At 44.2% G+C, this 17,778-nt stretch overlaps 1 long non-coding RNA gene across 1 annotated transcript in view; it reads left to right on the forward strand.

Moving 5' to 3' along the window:
• Positions 1-1,025: 1,025 nt before the first annotated feature.
• The window catches only part of LOC144366795 (uncharacterized), a 33,049-nt gene continuing 16,296 nt past the window's right edge, over positions 1,026-17,778 (forward strand). The window contains exons 1-2 of the long non-coding RNA XR_013425931.1: positions 1,026-1,364; positions 10,042-10,192. This is a non-coding gene — a long non-coding RNA (uncharacterized LOC144366795). The remainder of the gene's footprint in view (positions 1,365-10,041; positions 10,193-17,778) is intronic.

Here is a 17,778-nt window from a genome sequence, read left to right on the forward strand (position 1 = left end):
TATCAAAATATTTAATCAATAATAATAATAATAAAGTAGGGACTGGGCCGGGTACTGTGGTGCATGCCTGTAATCCCATCGGTTCAGGAGACTGTGGCAGGAGGATGGCGAGTTCAAAGCCAACCTCAGCAAAAGTGAGGTGCTAAGCAACTGAATGAGACCTTGTATCTAAATAAAATACAAAATAGGGCTGAGGATGTGGCTCAGTGGTTGAGTGCCTCTGAGTTCAATCCCCGGTACCCTTTCCCACCCCCACCAAAAAAAGTAGAGATTGGTAATGTAACTCAGTGGTAGGGTTTATCTCACATGAATAAGACCCTCTGTTCAATACCAAGTACTGCTAAATTAATTAATTAACAAATCAATAATAAATAAACTTGTATGTGGTGGTTTAAAAAGCTTGCCTTGAGAAGTTGAAAATGGATATTTGTGGCAAGAGCAATGTGTTTTTAACTCAAGAACCATGTAACAAATAGTATTACTGATTCTGGGTAGAGATATCTAAAACTTACACCAGCATCCCCTAAAGTCATCCTCTACAAGGACTGATGAATGTTAACATCCCCTGAAAAATGGCAACTCCTGAGTTATAGAAGTATCTTGGAAAAATAGCAAAGGAAAAGATTATTTTCTAAGTATGCAAAGAAATTGAACATTATAGAGAAACTGTCAATATAGAGGATTTTAAACACCTAAGGGAGGTGTTTTCTTTGAGTCAGATGGTTCTCACATCCTAATTGTATTACTGCTCCCACCCAACTCCTTCCAATATATAAGGATACAGAGGGAAAAGATAAAGCATTTCCTTTCAGGTATGTTAGTACAACGGAAAGAATATTGAACTGCGAGTCATGAAACCTGCTATCTATTAACTGTGGCACCAACTACGATGCAAATGACCTCATACAAATAACATTTTCTCTGGGATTCAGTTTTCTCATCTGTAAGATGAGAAAAATTATATTTCAGATCCTGATAAATTTTCTATGCTTTTTATTTCTTCTTTGTGTTTTTCTGGGTTTTTTTCTAAATGCTCAAATACTAGATTATTTAAGGTATATTTCCTTGTCGTCTTCCCCACCCTTCTTTCTTCAATATATGGGATAGCAGGATACTGACTAAGTCTGAAGGGAAGGAGGAGGAAGAAAATTAGCTACAGGAAGAGTTTATATCCCTGTCTACAAGAAAACTTAAATATAGCTACCACTGCTTTAAAAGGAATGGTTTATATCCAAACAGTATTTTCCAGACAAGCTCTGTACTTTTTTGCCAACAGAATTAACTTTAAACTGAAGGCAGTAGACAGTTAAACAAGAGTCGGCACTGGGAACAGCTGTGAGTAGACAAGACCAGTTACTTATAAGGTACTGTTTTTTACTCATTGAAATCTTCAGGGTTCCTTTGTGCTGGGGACAAATATTCTGTGATCATTTGACCTTCTATTTCTCCCTCCTCACCTCTATGCTGAGAGCAAAGACACTTTTGAAAATAATTGAGCTTTTTAGCTGTATTGTTTCATGGCTGTTGACAATGAAGCTACAGGATGACTTTGTTTTATTTTCAGGAATCAGATAATTGTTATTTGATTTTAAAGCTTAGTTTAGCTTTGCTCCTTTGTGTGTGCATCTGTGTGTATGGTTTTGATGTTGTTTTATTGTTTGCATTGGATAAGCAGGGATATGTTTAAACATTACAGGATGTATAGAATGTTCTTAACTGAGGGGGAGGGGGCTAATGCATCTTCAACTTGAAGTATGGAATCAATATTGAGCCAATCAGATAAAAGGACCAGCAAAGGGCAAGTCCAGGCACATGAATTGATTCAGTCTAGGCTCTGTAGCTCTTCACAGCTTGGGAGACCTGACCTGGAAAACATACTTTCCTGAATTGGGGTTTTATTTGTAGTTTGCTTCTATTTCAAATTTAATTTTAATCCTTCTTTCCCTTCATTTGTCTTTTTAAAAAATTCTAGTAAGCATACCTATTTTCTTTTAATAAAGTTTATTTTACTCTAAGCTAATCTACCTTAAGGGAGTAACACTCTTAAGAAGAGTAACATTTGCAATCAGATTCCACATCCCTGGGCTTCCAAAGCAGAAGAGAAATGGTCCAAAGTAGCCATAAAGTCGACAGAAAGGACCCAACAGAAAGGACCCTGTGGACTCCTGTCATTCAAAGTGTCACTCTTTTTTTTCCAGAGGGTTTGGCTAACTAATATATTATATTTGTTGCTGGTTCCTAAACAAGCAATGAAAACTATTAAGGACTTTGTGTAATGTAGAATTTCTAAGAAGTGAAGCTTACAAGTTTACTACTGAAAACTCCAAAAGCATCCGAAAGAATTCAGTTATTCTAGATAATTATCTTTCTGATATCCACTATATGGTTTGATCTCACTCTGGAGGGGACTAAATACAATTTTATGTTTTGGGAAGTGCTCTGAATAATCATCATGGCTATACACTTGAAACTGAATGGTATCTCTCGGATCTGTCCTATGGTGTGTGAAGCTACTGCCTCTTAGGTCAAAAGGTCACATAGAATCACTATGATTTTTGAATTTTTGTATTATTTTTATAGGACATGTTTTGTCTTCCTAGGTCCACCCTCCACATTAAAAAGAAATGAATTCTTTACTTACTGGTTAGCCAGTTTGTGTACCTCTAACAACTCCCTTCACTCTAAGCCACTGCTTAAAACTACTGTTTATTTTGAGATGTGAGCATTAAAAAAAAAAAAACAAGAAAAAAGTTTATAAAGAATTATGGATGGAATAAGAGCCAATGACTTTATCTGAAGTTGGCCCAAATGATTCTTTTAGGAGAAAGGGTATGAGCACAGTGACATCTATTTTGGGTGCTCAGGAGCTGTTGGGCTCCTGCCAAGTTCTCAGTTGTTCTGTGTAGTAGAGGTTGCCATGGAAGTGGTGCTGGAACACGTAACATGTTCCTGCATCCAATACAGAGTGTGCTCTTTGTTCTCCTTTCTAAAAAGTTACTGGAGGTATGTGTCAAGGAATCAGAGACTAACGGGATCCCCAGGGGCAGACTAATATTAATCAAGCACTGATTGTTTTACTTCAGTCCCATTCATGCACATGCTGTTTATATACATGCATTGTTGGGAAATAGCAGAACAATATTTTGAAGGAAAAAGAAAAGAAAAAGGAAAAAGTACTCCTAGTTTGTGCAGTATTTCTATGTGAAGATCATACTTTAGAAGGGAAAAATGAATAATGGGAGGCTAATTTTCTCAATGATTTTTAAAATTTTATTTCTTGAGCTGTGTCCCAACAGAACTTAAAAGTTCTTGAAACCTAAAAAATACTATGCAGCCATTTTATAAGCCGTATACATTCAGTGTGCAACATATGACAGTATGTGTTTTCTTATCTTCTAACACTTTGATGTTGTGCTTCTGAGAGTAAAAATGAGTCACTGATTACTCAATGATCTCAGTAACCATGGTAATCTTTTTTCATTAATCCCACTCTGTGCAAGAAAAAAAAACCCCAACTGATTATTGTAGGTAGATTCATGCATAGTAAACTGAGTCTAGGACAATTCTAAAGTCCAAATTTACTTAGAATTCTTCACTAATTAATGGATCATGCAACTGAGAATTGTGAGGCCTTTTGTGTCTAATATTTAATATTTTTTAAATGTAAGTTTTACACAGTCACTGTAGAATTTTTTTTCTGATTATTAAAGCCTCTTGTGGCATACATGACAAACTCTTCTGCTTGAAACAATGATATAGGGACTGACATTTTCTGCAATAGTGAATTTGAGAGCTGTATGTATTTGAAATTTTTGTCTCAGAAATTGTCTAGAAATTTTGCATATTTCTTCTCTCTGTGTCTTTCAGTTAAATAGCATGACTTCCTTTAAAATAAAATGTTATTCCAATTGAAATATGTCTCTTTTAAATTGAAAACTATGGTATCTTAAGTCATTGCAATAACGTTATTCTTCACTTGACTGAGTCTTTCATTTTCATCAAAATTTAATTTTCATATTCAGGCTTAAATAGGAAACTTAACATATCAAAGGATGTGTGTTTTACAGTGAGAACTGTAATACCATACAACCTAAATTTAAAATTCCTAAAAAGTCCATGCCTTTATGAATACACACTTAGGAAGACTCCAATTTAGAAAGACACTTAAAAAAAAACTGGAAAAAGGAAGAAGCCACTTCAATAAAATTGAAGGATGTTGGCACTCATGGATAACACTTTGCAAGGTTTCTTCACAGCATCACCTCATAAAAAGTCCCCAGAAGGCTCAGAACCCAGCCTTCCTAAACCAGGTTCAGGGAGCAAGATTTGTGTTTTCCAAGAAGGCGTCAAGCTTACTGCAGTCAGTCATGGAAAGGAAAGAGGAACTACTGAGATTTCTGAAGTTGTTAAACAGAGAAAGAGATCACTACTTAGTTTTCATAAAAAAATCTATGCTTATTTTATTTGTGACTATAGTCTCTCAGCAAAGGAAAGATATTCAAAATGACTCACATTTGTTCTTATATATTGTCCTTTCTGTTATGTACTAAACTGGTGCTTCATGACAACTTAAAAGGTGATGTTGTCAAAGATCATCATGTGTTGTTTTTTGCTTTTTTTTTTTTGTAGAAGACCAGTTTTAAACCTTAAATTAAAACAGCATTGACAACTGAAATGAAGCTGAAACTGTTGTTTCATTTTGTGTTTTATTGTAGGAGTAACTTAATTTACTGTTGGCTCATGCTAAATGTGAACACTTCATTAAGCAATGCCTTTTAATAATTTATGAAATTGCTACCAGCAAACAGTAATTTGGAACTCTAAGTTGCTCTGAAGAAAAAGCATTGAGTATCTGTAATCAATAATTCTGGAAGTATTGCTTTCCTGTGCACTTTTCTCATTTTTAAATTTTTTCTGTAGATGGAAACCTTTTCTGTATCATCCAGAATGCTTTGTTGAAGAAACAAAGCAAAACAAAACAAAAACACTATACAGCTGTGTCATATTCTATTCTATGCCTATAATCTAAGTAACAGAACTTGCCTCTGGTGTCACGACCTACATGGTTTTAGTGTGTTCTGTTGTGAATAAAATTAGGATAAGCATTCTTTTACATACAAGTTTTATTTTTTCTATTCTTCTTTTTTTTAATAAAGTAGGGGAACTAAGCACAGAAATATTAACTCATCTAGAACCTAGACTTCTAAGCTTTCAGTTTGATTTCTATATTCAGACAAAAGAGGTAATGACTGGGTGATAGATTCACTCAGGGGCAGGAAATGAAAGCATAGTTTCCTTCTGTCTGAATAAGAGGTCAACCATGTCCCCTATTCTCTGAAAATCCCCAGAGAACGGAAAGGGTTCTCATACTGGAGAAAGAGGTCAAGATTCCACGCCAGAAGTTTTTATTACACAAGGAGTGATACACATGTAATAGCTATGGGAACATTTTTAAAGAGCTGTCATTTTGTTAATGAATATCTGCTAAAGCATTTCCTGGGCCACTGGTGTTTATGGAATTTTTAAACGAAATGTTTATGAAGATGGAACCAGGACTTGCTTCATAAATTATGTCCTTCTACTGGCACCTCTGCTTTTCCTCAGTGTACAACCACCGTTCAGGCCTCTGCTACACTGAACAAACAAACAAACACTCGACTTTCTCAACCTTCTGCTCTCTGCTTTCTCTCTCTGGTGCCAAGAAAAATTTCTGTGTTCTTTCTCTGCTTCCTTGCCTCCCCCTGACTCCATAGGCCTTTGCAGTTTGATGTTTATCTCTACCACAATGAAATCACCTCTCAGAGGGGGCTGGCAGGGGCTGAAGCCATGGTTAAATCCAGCAGTCTGCTCATCCTGTCTTTACCTTCTCTTTTTTGTCATTTTTACTGTTTGCTCTTTTGCTTCTCTCAACATGATTCTGCCTTGGGATGTTGAGGATTTTGTATTCGCCCATAACTTCCTCTTTCAGAGGGTTTCTGACTTCTTCCCCCTCCTTAATTTGAGTCTCATTTATTTTCTTCCTTTGTCTTTCTTCCTCTGAAACTTTCATCTAGACCCATGGCTTCAACTTAAAGCCTAACATGGATATTTGGTCAGCAAAGCCTTTTCTGAACTGGTGCGAATTATAAAAAAGATCTCCTTCCCTCCAAAGCACACCTTCCTGGTGGCAGGAGCTCCAGCTTGGCCACGAATTGAGATGAGTCAGGCCCTCCTCAGTCTGAACACTGCTCAGGCATAGGCCTCACTGGTCAAGGTCAATGCTTGGCACCAGAATCACGAGCCACCACACAGCTTTGTAGATTCAAACAGCAATTCTTTATTCCAGCTCTCACACCACCTCCACACAGGTCCAGGGGCAAACGCGTTCTCCCGTCTCCCGCACAATTCACCTACTCCACGAGGCTCTCTCCAAAATCCCATTTTTATCTCATGAGAACTCAATGGGAACAAGCAGCAGGAACACCCTAATCCCAGCAATAATCTTCAACTTCCAACTTCCCTAAAACCCATTATCTTAAACTGGCAACGCCTTAAACTCAAGGAGCTGGTTACTTCCTCAAACCTGATCAGCTCTAAACCCGGATTCGCCTTGGTCCTCGAGCAAGGTCACCTTATTAAAGCATGCATGCAATGTCCCATCGAATGTCCTCTAAGCAGCATGGGGTACGCTTGGCAAGGAAATTTCGATGCGTCATTCCTACTTGGTAATGGCCCTCAGCATCTCCCCCCTTCTGATTAATTAAACAACAAGCAATGTGGCTTAAGACCGTGCCTGGTAGGTTGTCCAATTCAACATGTGGTTTTTACCCGTCATGGGAGAACTGACCTTTACACGTCAATTTCCTGTCTTAGGTTGAATCCACTGCAATCAGATCAACCCGTCACTGACTACCGGTCCAGCATTCAGCCATGCTTGTGGATAGGCCTAAGCACCAGTGGGGGGGTGAGATTCTTGCCTCACCTCTGTTGGCCCCCAAATTTAACCTAGGTGCCAGTGGGGGGGTGAGGTTCTTGCCTCACCTCTGTTGGCCCCCAAATTTTAGACCATCACTAGTAGAAGGGAGGAAGATACAGAAATGCCACGACACCAAGCTAATTGACAGCTCCTTTGGAAAAATGCGTCACTGGTGACACCATCAGCAAAGATGCCAGCATTACCACAATTAACATGGGGTGCGCTGGCAAGGAAATTGCATCACTGGTGACACCATCAGCAAAAATATGCCAGCAGTACCACAATTCGCTGCACCAGACGATAGTTCACAACGCATGCAACTGATATATAGTCCAGGCAAGTTCTGCAGGCAGTTCAAAGTGGAAGAGTCTATCAATATGTCCATTTTCTCCCAAAGTAAATCAAGTCCTTGATTGAGCATTACTTGTTGAGTTATATTCATTGATGCATCAGTTTATACAGTTTACTGTGGTAGCTATCATAGAAGCTGTAGTTTGGTTTTCTTAGTCTTCACCGGCACTGGGATGGAGATGGGAATTCTGGCAATGATGTTAAAGAGACATTATCCTGAACAGAATTATTAAATATAATGAAAAGGAAAAGTGAAAGTAAACAAACAGATCTGTTAACCACCTTTAAAAACAATCCTTAACAGCTGTTTATCTAATTTAAATTAATAAGCAAACAGATCTGTTAACCACCTTTGAAAACAATCATTAACAGCTGTTTACCTAATTAGATTAAACCACTTAAATCACGTGAATTGTGGGCTGAACACAACAGATTCAGGCACAGCTTTATCCAGAGGTTGCAGTGTCATCATCAGGACACTGCCTCTCTCCATCTCCCGACACTGCCTTCTTTGCCCACCCTGTCTCTGGGGGTGGTGGCATGCTGCCAAGCAGCTGTAGAGACACAATCTTCTAGTTTGGCATTGGAGGAAAAGACAGTGTCCTAACGATGATAGTGAAAGTCATGGGTCAGCCTGGGTCACTGCTTCTTTCTGCCCATCATGGTGGGATGGATTGATCTCAGTGGTCAAGCCTGGAGGGGCTGAATCATTGTGTGAGAGAAAGAAAGAGTCACCAAAAATATTTGAGGGTAAATGATGAGACAGGGAGATAAAAGCCAAGCAGGCAAGCCACAGATGTCCCCACTGAAGGGGTGAGAGCAGCTGCATTTAGAGCACAGCCCCTTGCAGTAGAGGTGGCTGATTTTGCCCCTGTGCCTGTCTTTGGTCTTAAGTGCTGCCTGCAGGCTTACTATTTGCCAGGTGTCCACTCCTGTTATAAGGAGTGGACACAAAATCCTCCCCCAAAATTTTGTTATAAGGGCTCCTGTTTCATGGGGAGCTCTTATAAATGATGGCTGGGCAAATCCCAATTTCCACCCTGTGTGATTTCCTGCAGAGGACTCAACTCTGGGGTTTACCCTGTAGAAAGAACATATTGTTCTGCATATTGTTCCACTGGATCAGGTGAGCAGACCCTGATATTGTACAAACAGACACCAACTGGCTGCATGGAGAGAGCATCCTCAGCTTTCCTGGGTACCTCCGAGTGTCCAGAGTGCAGTACCCAAGCCTGGCTCAGATTGCCCAGGTCTTAATCAGTGGAGGCAGTTGTAACTACGACCATCAACTGTGTGGCTTTGAAACATCGGAAACTGATTTCTCACAGATCTGAAGGCTGGCAGGCCAAGATCAGGGGGCCAGGATGGCAGGGTATGATGAGGGCCCTCCCTCAGGTTGCAGCTGACCCACTTCTCATTATATCCTCACCCTATGACTTTTCCACAGCTTCCAAGCCCTCCTTTACTATCCTGGGGGAGCTGTGGAGACAACAGTGAGCACAAGGAAGGCCCCTACCCTCTTGATGCCCACAGTCTAGTAGGAGAGACAGAGCGAGGACAAGTAAACTGATGAAGAAATAGGATGAATTCAGAAATGGTTGAGGAAGCAGAGGAGACAGAGGGTCAGGGTGTTCCTAGGTGGCAGTCAGAATGGGCTTTTCAGAGGAAGTGTCATGAGCGCTGAGAGCTTATTGATGGACAGGAGCTGCTGGGCCAAGAAGTGGGAAGGGCAGCTCAAAGGTGCTCAGGAAGCAAGCAGCTGGCAGCCTCTGAGGGAGCAGGGGTGGAATGAAGATAAGTAGGGACAGCCCAGGGACAGAGAGGGAGAGGTGGGCCACCCTAAATCTGAGTCTCCCCTCAAGGCCTTCTGCGGAGGTGTCAGGCAGGGCTTCTGAGCTGTCACCATCAGAAAGCTTCTCTATAAAGACCCCAAAGCCCCTTGAAGACCATGCTGTGCTGAGCTTGGAGAGAGGCAGGTTGGGAAGGAGGTGCTGGGTCTGTTTGCCCCAAGCTCTGGTTGCCTGCCCTCAGCCTCTCCCAGTGCAGAGTGACAAAGCACATTTCTTCCTCCTCTTGTTTTTTACTTGATAACTTTTTAGAGAATTTTTAAGCTCAAAATTGAGGGGAAGAACAGAGATTTCCCAAATGCTCCCATCCCTGCCCAGCCTCTGCCTCTGTCACCATCACTACCCACCAGAGAGGCACATTTGTTCCAGTTCAGAAACCCACATCATTGTCACCTAGAGTCTGGAGCTAACCTTAATCTTTCCTCTTGCTGATGCACATTCTGTGGGAATGGACAGTTGTAGAATGACATGAACCCACCTTTGGCCATGACCATGATGTTTACTGGCTGTGATCTTAGGAAGCAGGTGCGGTGGCGATCAGGACAGAGCAACCTGAATCCATGTGGAGCTTCACTGATGCAAAGTGCAGTCTCCTCACAGGCCTGATGGGCCTTGCCTTCATAGGTCAGCAGCCTCATTGGAAGCTTGGGAATGGTAAAAGTGACACCTACATTGCATGGGTGCTATGAATCTTTGGGCTTACACAGGAAGCACTCACTTCCAGGAGGCACCCATAGGGGTTTGTTGAATGAGTGGATAATGGTACTCTCTTCCAGACTTGGTGTGGGACAGCCTGGATTTGAATTCCCCCCCCCCCCGCACTTGTAGCTGAGTATTCTGTGGCAAGTCATTTCATCTGACCATGACTCATTTTCCTCATCTCTACAGGGGGGAATATAACCATCACATTGAGTTACCATGAAGAGATGAAGAAACCATATCCATGAGCATGGGCCAGAAACACAGTGGTAGGTGGTGCTACTAAAACAAATGTATGCACACTTACTATGCAGCAGCTACTGTCTTCAATTCTTGAAAGGTACTGCATTCCTCCCAAAATTTGGACATTCCTCAGAAGGTGCTAGAGCTGCTGTGTAAAAGATGTGTATTGCTTCCAAGCCCTGGCACATGGCCATCTCCTGCTTGGTGCTGGGAATTCTGGGAACTCAGTCAGCTCTGGGGAAAGTAATGTTTTCAGAGGAGCATCCTGCCTGGATGTTTAGAAAACCGAGTAGGATGAGCCCAAAGAGTGTCTGCCTCAGGTCTGGTTCTGTGTAACTATAGGCAGCCTATAGCTCTGGCCTTACCCTGTGAGCATATCCCCTCCCTGTGAGAAAGTTCTCTGCCTCAGGCCTTACCACTCTGAGGCTTCAGGAAAAACAATTTCCACATTTAGGAAGGAGTCTGTGGATTGCATCTGGGAGCATTCCAACCTGCATGTAGCCAGAATAGGGACACCTGGGGAGAAATGAATAGGGTCCTGGCCCTGAATAGCTAGGCAGTAGGTGGTTTGGCTTAGTCATCACTAAAATGTATGTGTAGCACCACCATGGGCCATCATTTGGCCTATTATTTAGCAATCAATTCAAACAAACCTACTAGTCCTCCTGGAGTTCCAGTATTGTCAGGAAGTTAGTCAAGCCCACCAGCCATCTTGGCAGATGAGGGGCACCGGATGTTAGAGATGTCAGCATCCTCACCATCTCTAGGTATAGAAACCTGCAGCCAGTTGTTTGTGAGGAGTAGCTTCAAGGAAAGAAGGGGGTGTTCTTTGGGCCAGTCAGGAGGGCTCCTGTTTCATGGGGAGCTCTTATAAATGATGGCTGGGCAAATCCCAATTTCCACCCTGTGTGATTTCCTGCAGAGGACTCAACTCTGGGGTTTACCCTGTAGAAAGAACATATTGTTCTGCATTGGATTCTGGGCACCAAAAGAACAGAGTAGTGGTTGGGGCCTAAGAGCCAAGCCCTGTGGGGATCCCTTTCCAACACAGCCAATCCAAACCCAGGTTGCCACCACTTTTCTGTACAGAGACCGGAGAGCAAGTGTGGGGAGCCCCTTCCCCACACATGTGCCTCACAGGTTGCCCTTCTGATCTGGTGCATGGACTTGCCTGGCTACTCTTTGGGAACCCATGATGCAGGGACCTTGGGAGGTTCCAGTTAAAAGAGAGGCCCTGTCCATCATGACTCCCTGTTTCACTCCACATTCCACAGCACCCTCTGCTCCATCATCAAAATGCAGCTGTACCTCTATCCAGAATATTTTTGAGGTCCCAAGACTTGGACAACCTGAAGCTTCTCAGGACCTTCCTGTTAATCATTATGCCTGAATCAGAGGGGAACTTCCATGTGCTTCCCCAGCTGAAGAACACAGATCCTGTAAGTCTGAGCTCTCTGATGATGGGGTCTGGTGCGGATGACTGAAGGTGTGTGCAGAGGAATCTCAGCTGGTGACTCTGGGATCTGCTCTATGTTCCCAAGACACACAACTCTGACATCCTTCACCTGGTGGAACCTAGTCTGGGAAGATGGCCAATTGTGGAGGAGGGCCAGGACTATTCTCAGAGGCAGGGTTCTAGTGTGAATTGGGAAAGGCCCAAGGAAAGTCAGTCATGTTGGGTGTTTTCTCCTGCAGCTCTAGCACCATATCAAGTGATATAATTGCCTCCAGCACTGTGGCCCAATTTACTTGCTTACATTTGGGGGAGCATATCATCACATTCCCTGTGAAGGAGGAGAAATAGCCCTCAAAATCAGAGGTTGGTCCGAAACCAGCATTGACCACACAGGAAGATATGGAGCCACCAGTGGCCACTGAACCTTCAAGAAGAGGAGGAAGCTTAGCTGCCAATAAGCAAGTCAGTGGATATTGAACATTATCTTCCACTTGGTATATATGTATGGTACATATGGTGCTCCAAGCTGCCATCCCATTCTCTGAAAGAGAACCACGTTTTTTGGCAGCAATATAAATTCAGGGTGTAAAACAATACAGGCAGGAGGTCAAGAAACTATTAGGCCATAGCCCTCCACATGGCCTAGAATGTATTTTCACTTCCCTAGTTCTAAATTTTTCAAAGTCATCTCCCACATGTAAGCTCCTGAGCATTACCCAGTGCCAGAACCCCCAGCACAGCTATCCTTTCCCTCCCCTCTGAGATTATCTATTTTATTTTATTGTTTAAATTTTTATTGTTGGTTGTTCAAAACATTACATAGTTCTTGATATATCATACTTCACACTTTGATTCAAGTGGGTTATGAACTCCCATTTTTACCCCAAACACAGATTGCAGAATCACATTGGTTACACATTCATTGATTTACATATTGCCATACTAGTGTCTGTTGTATTATGCTGCCTTTCCTATCCTCTACTATCCCCCCTTCCCTCCCCTCCCCTCTTCTTTCTCTACCCCCTCTATTGTAATTCATTTCTCCCCCTTGTGGTTTTTTTTTCTTTCCCCTCACTTCCTCTTGTATGTAATGTTGTATAACCCTGAGGGTCTCCTTCTATTTCCATGCAATTTCCCTTCTCTCTCCCTTTCCCTCCCGCCTCTCATCCCTGTTAAATGTTCATCCTCTTCTCACGCTCTTCATCCTTACTCTTTTCTTAGTTACTCTCCTTATATCAAAGAAGACATTTGGCATTTGTTGTTTAGGGATTGGCTGGCTTCACTCAGCATAATTGCTCTAATGCCATCCATTTCCCTGCAAATTCTATGATTTTGTCATTTTTTAATGCAGAGTAATACTCCATTGTGTATAAATGCCACATTGTTTTTTATCCATTCGTCTATTCAAGGGCATCTGCATTGGTTCCACAGTCTTGCTATTGTGAATTGTGCTGCTATGAACATTGATGTAGCAGTACCCCTGTAGTGTGCTCTTTTTAGATTTTTAGGGAATAGACTGAGAAGGGGAATAGCTGGGTCAAATGGTGGTTCCATTCCAAGCTTTCCAAGGAATCTCCATACTGCTTTCCAAATTGGCCGCACCATCTATTTTATTTCTCTTCAGATCATATAAATCTTTCGCCTTTTCTATTTTATTTTTTGTGATGCTAATTCTTATGGCATTGTAAGTATTTTTAGTGGCATTCTTTTATGTTGACCTAAAAGTGCTTAATCAATTTCCCAGGCTGTGCCACCACCAGTACTGCGTAGCTGCTGATGGAGCCCATGTAGAGCTCATAGGTGCTGTGAGAGAGGATACAAACAGGCCATCCAGGAGGAGGTGAGATAGATGCCCCAGTTATGGAGCAGGAGGGACTGACTAATGAGTGTTGAAGATTTTAGGCCATTTTAACTCATACTATGATCTATTTTAACTGTCACGTGGCACTACAAATCCCACTCATATAAGATAAAAACCTTAATATGTACATTATTATTGCTCCACAGATCATGGCTCACCATCTTCTTATTCTTCAAGACACAATATTGAAGTTAGAACCGTTAATGACTCAGTAATGGTCTTTACTCTTTAAATAAAAGGAAGAGTCTTACGTTTTGCACTTCAAATAAAAAGCTGTGCATCTTACACTACTTTGTCACACTGAGAATGCAAAGGAAAAGTTCAAGAAGGAAATTAAAGTGCTGCTACAAGGCATATGTAAATGACTAGAAGGCAAAAAATGCCTTATTCCTGATCTGGAAAAACTTTTTATATTCTGAAGAAAAAAAGAACACCCCACGTTCTATGAAGATGAATCCAAATCCAGATAAGGCCATCACTTTAGATTGTGATACTGACAAGAGAAGTGAGAGAGCTGCAGAAGAAGTTTGAAGGTGCCAGAGTTTGGTCCATTATGTTTTTGGCAAGAGGCTCCTCTCCATAAAGTAAAAGTGCAAGGCAAAGAAACAAGTGCCGATGTGGAAGCTCTTGCAAGTCATCTAGAAGGTCTTGCTAAGCTATTCAATGAAGATGTGTTGTGCTTGGAGGTATTGGTGTCTGAAGTTCAGTTATGGCAGTGGTGGCAAAGGCAACTGAGGAGTCTGTAGGTGGCAACGTCAAGCCAGGCCTCCAGAGAGTTGCATTCTCATCCTCTGGCAGTGGCAGGAGTCTGGTCCCAGTGCAGTGATGGTGGCTGCGACATCACTGGTGGCCCTGTGGGGACTCCAGTTGCTCAGTGAGGAGCTCTGTTAGCGGTGATGGTGACAGCTTGGGACAGAAGGCCTCAGAGTCAGAGGGTGACTGGAGGCTGTGATGGCCTCTGCAGTGGCTCCTCCAGGCAACTGGTATTTCTCCTTTTAGGGCCTGCCTGCCCAGAAAGCAGGGCGCAGGTGTCAGTGGTACCCAGACACCTGCTGAGGACCTTTTGCTGCCCATTCCAGCAATGCCTGGCATTGGCCTTGAGTTCACCAGGCTGCTCATCTAATCCTTGAGTTCACCCTACCCCTCCCTGAGTTGCACCCTCTGAGGGATGAGTAAGCCTGCTGCCAGCTGGGACAGCCTTTGGAGAAGGCACCCACCCTCCCCAGCTACATCTCCCCTGGGCTTTGCTAGCAGAGTGCAGAGGTGGGAGGTGGGGGTCCTAGAAAATCCTCACCCTCCAAGTGCATCCCTGGGGTGGAACAAAATTGAGGGCACAGTTGGGAGTTGGAGTCTAAGGGCAACGAGTTCTCTGTCTTGTTTTTCTGCCACTCCCAGCCAAAGAAATGCACTTGGTGGGTGAAGATGTCCTTGGACCTCTGCTTTCTGCACCCACAGTCCATGCAGGAAGTGGCTGGGGATGGTGAGGTTTTCTCCCAAGACCGCCTCAACCTAGCAGACAACCTAGTTCCTAAGTAGAGAGGCTATATCAGGCGATGGGGTGAGCAGACACACAGTGGCCTCATGGTTGAGCAAGACATGGCAGCTGTGGGAAGCATAAGGTCCTGGGTAGCTGCCGGGGTACCAACGCCTCCCGCATTCTTCTTCCTGAGCAGGCCAGTCGACCAGGGACAAGACCAGGGCCTAGAGCCTCCACCACAAATGACATCCCAGCTACTGGTTACCTTATCACTCTGACACCCACTATCTCATGCCCTTGCTGCCATGCCAGCCTGGAACTCTTTGCTGCAGCCAACCAGACTCTCCACATGGCCACTGGATGCCAATTTCACTGTCCTGCAGCTGGACCTCAGTTACTTCTGCAGGATGAAGATGCTCCCTGCTAGACACTGCCTGTTGTTGCTGCCCCTGCTTCTGAACTCTTATGGTGCCACCACCATTGTGCAGCACTCAAACTTCCAAACTCCAAACAGACAAAAACAATGCCCACCTAGGCCCCAATGTCATTGTACTTTACACCACACCTGCTGCCCTACCCCTATACTGAGGCTGGACCCTTGATGCATCTGCATGTTGCTCCTGCACCTGCCAGAGTCTGGAGCTCAACCCTGCTGCCACCAGACTTTAACATGGATACTAGACAGTGACACTCAGTACTGGGGCCAACTTCACTGCAACTGCCAAAGTTTGGTCCATTATGTTTTTTCCAAGAAGCCCCTCTGCATAAAATAAAAGTGCAAGGCAAAAAAACAAGTGCTGATGTAGAAGCTCTTGCAAGTTATCTAGAAGGTCTTGGTAAACTATTCAATGAAGATGTGTTGTACTTGGAGGTATTGCTGTCTGAAATTCAGTTATGGCAGTGGTGGCAAAGGCAACTGAGGAGTCTGTAGGTGGCAACGTCAAGCCAGGCCTCCAGAGAGTTGCATTCTCATCTTTTTGCAGTGGCAGGAGTCTGGTCCCAGTGCAGTGATGGTGGCTGCGACATCACTGGTGGCCCTGTGGGGACTCCAGTGACTTCAGTGTGGAGCTCTGTTAGCGGTGATGGTGACAGCTTTGGACAGCAGGCCTCAGAGTCAGAGGGTGACTGGAGGCTGTGATGGCCTCTGCAGTGGCTCCTCCAGGCAACTGGTATTGCTCCTTTTAGGGCCTGCCTGCCCAGAAAGCAGGGCGCAGGTGTCAGTGGTACCCAGACACCTGCTGAGGACCTTATGCTGTCCATTCCAGCAATTCCTGGCATTGGCCTTGTGTCCACCAGGCTGCTCACCTAATCTTTTTGTTCACCCTGCCACTCCCTGAGTTGCAGCCTCTGAGGGATGAGTAGGCCTGCTGCCAGCTGGAGCAACCTTGGAGAAAGCACCCACCCTCCCCAGGTACATCTCCCCTGTTCTGGGGTAGCAGAGTGCAGAGGTGGGAGGTGGGGGGGCCTAGAAAATCCTCACCCTCCAAGTGCATTCCTTGGGATGACAAGGGTAGAGGGCACAGGTGGCAGTGGGAGTCTAAGGGCAACGAGTTCTCTGTCTTGGTCTTCTGCCACTCCCAGCCACAGAAATGCACTTTTGGGGTGAAGATGTCCTAGGACCTCTGCTTTCTGCACCCACAGTCCATGCAGGAAGTGGCTGCGGATGGTGAGGTTCTCTTCCAAGACCGCCCCAACCTAGCAGACAACCTAGTTTCTCAGTAGAGAGGCTATATCAGGCGATGGGGTGAGCAGACACACAGTGGCCTCATGGTTGAGCGAGACAATCCAGCTGTGGGAAGCATAAGGTCCTTGGCAGCTGCCTGTTTATCACTGCCTCCTGCATTCTTCTTTGAGAAGGCCACTCGACCAGGCACAAGACCAGGGCCTAGAGCCACCACCAGAGACAACATCCCAGCTACTGGTTACTTTATTACTCAGACACCTACTATCTCATGCCCTTGCTGCCATGCCAGCCTGGAACTCTTCACTGCAGCCAACAAGACTCCTCACATGGCCACTAGATGCCACTTTCACTGTCTTGTAGCTGGACCCCAGTTCCTTCTGCAGGATGAAGATGCTCACTGCTGGACACTGCCTGCTGTTGCTGCCCCTGCTTCTGAACTCTTATGGTGCAACACCATTGTGCAGCACTCAAACTTCCAAAATCCAGATGGACACCAACAATGCCCACCAAGGCCCCAATGTAATTGTACTTTACACCACACCTGCTGCCCAACCCCTATACTGAGGCTGGACCCTTGATGCATCTTCATGTTGCTTTTGCACCTGCCAGAGTCTGGAGCTCCACCCTGCTGCCACCAGACTTTAACATGGATACTAGACAGTGACACTCAGTACTGGGGCCAACTTCATTGCAACTGCCAGAGTTTGGTCCATTATGTTTTTGCCAAGAAGTCCCTCTCCATAACGTAAAAGTGCCAGGGAAAAAAACAAGTGCTGATGTGGAAACTCTTGCAAGTTACCTAGAAGGTCTTGCTAAGCTATTCGATGAAGATGTGTTGTGCTTGGAGGTATTGGTGTCTGAAGTTCAGTTATGGCAGTGGTGGCAAAGGCAACTGAGGAGTTTGTAGGTAACAACGTCAAGCCAGGCCTCCAGAGAGTTGCATTCTCATCCTCTGGCAGTGGCAGGAGTCTGGTCCCAGTGCAGTGATGGTGGCTGCGGCATCACTGGTTGCCCTGTGGGGACTCCAGTGACTTCAGTGTGGAGCTCTGTTAGCGGTGATGGTGACAGCTTGGGACAGCAGGCCTCAGAGTCAGAGGGTGACTGGAGGCTGTGATGGCCTCTGCAGTGGCTCCTCCAGGCAACTGGTATTTCTCCTTGTAATGCCTGCCGGCCCACAAAGCAGGGCGCAGGAGCCGATGGTACCC

The sequence above is a fragment of the Ictidomys tridecemlineatus genome, chromosome 9, assembly GCF_052094955.1.
Source record: "Ictidomys tridecemlineatus isolate mIctTri1 chromosome 9, mIctTri1.hap1, whole genome shotgun sequence".
NCBI lineage: Eukaryota > Metazoa > Chordata > Mammalia > Rodentia > Sciuridae > Ictidomys > Ictidomys tridecemlineatus.